At 34.8% G+C, this 968-nt stretch overlaps 1 long non-coding RNA gene across 1 annotated transcript; it reads right to left on the reverse strand.

The window, feature by feature from the left end:
* Positions 1-59: 59 nt before the first annotated feature.
* LOC109211944 lies at positions 60-479 on the reverse strand. The gene is made up of 3 exons (XR_002065794.1): positions 445-479; positions 284-344; positions 60-78 (listed from the first exon to the last, which is right to left on the reverse strand). It is a non-coding gene; the product is annotated as an uncharacterized LOC109211944 (long non-coding RNA).
* Between the last annotated feature and the right edge of the window lie 489 nt (positions 480-968).

Consider the following 968-nt stretch of genomic DNA (forward strand, 5'->3'; position numbering starts at 1 on the left):
TCATTTTTCCAGTGGCAATCTTCACAAAATCATCATCCTAAATGAAAAGGTTGCATCGGGTTCCACCCTCGTATGGCCCTAAATTCCCAATTAACCAAATATCCAAATTCAATCCCGGATCCATACATTTAAAGCGATCAGTAACAGTAGCTAACAATTTCACTCTCAATTTCTATATTAGCTGGAATCGACTATATAAATCCTCTAAAACTATTTCTATTTATTCGGATTCATTTCATTTAAATACTCGATAATAGAAAGGAAGAAGAAAAAAAGGCCCAACCTTCCTTACAGTCTCCTTTCTTCAGATCAACAACATACACCTTCTCATTGAATCCAATTTTCTGCATATCAAAATTTTTTTTTAAAAAAATCATCAAATTAAGGAAAATAAAAAAATTATATATACAGGCATGTAAAATTAGGGAAAAGGGGGGAATTTACCTTAGGGGCGATGTTGATTTGGTAAACGAGGCCAGGTAAAAAGAAGTCTTAGGGGTGCTTTGGTTAAGTATTGGTGATGGAGGTTTTATGGGAGTAAGGGGCCAGAGATCAAATCCCGCTCCAAACAAGCCCTTTAAAACCCGAATTTGGTCTTCTACGTTGTTCTTTCCACTTGCCAGTTCTTGACTCAATGCTACTGATTCTTTTATTCTTTTTTGCTGACTTTTATTAAACCTTTTTTTAATTTATTTTTTTACTTTATCTAATTCACTATAGCAAAAAACGAAAGAGAAAATCTGCTTTAAAAAGGGACTTCAAGGTTCCACCGCTTTCAAGGTGAACAGTTCCTCCAAGACAGCAAAAAACACGAATCTTTTTTCTCACCAATTGCGTTATTTATCAAAATTTCACGGCATATCATAAATACTAATACTATGTGTTTCCTCATTAATTTAGTTTTATCGCCAAAAGAAAATGTTAAGCACCCACTGTATAGGGTAAATGCGACGACCCGACCAGTCGTC

The sequence above is a fragment of the Nicotiana attenuata genome, unplaced genomic scaffold (assembly GCF_001879085.1).
Source record: "Nicotiana attenuata strain UT unplaced genomic scaffold, NIATTr2, whole genome shotgun sequence".
In the NCBI taxonomy this organism is placed as follows: domain Eukaryota; kingdom Viridiplantae; phylum Streptophyta; class Magnoliopsida; order Solanales; family Solanaceae; genus Nicotiana; species Nicotiana attenuata.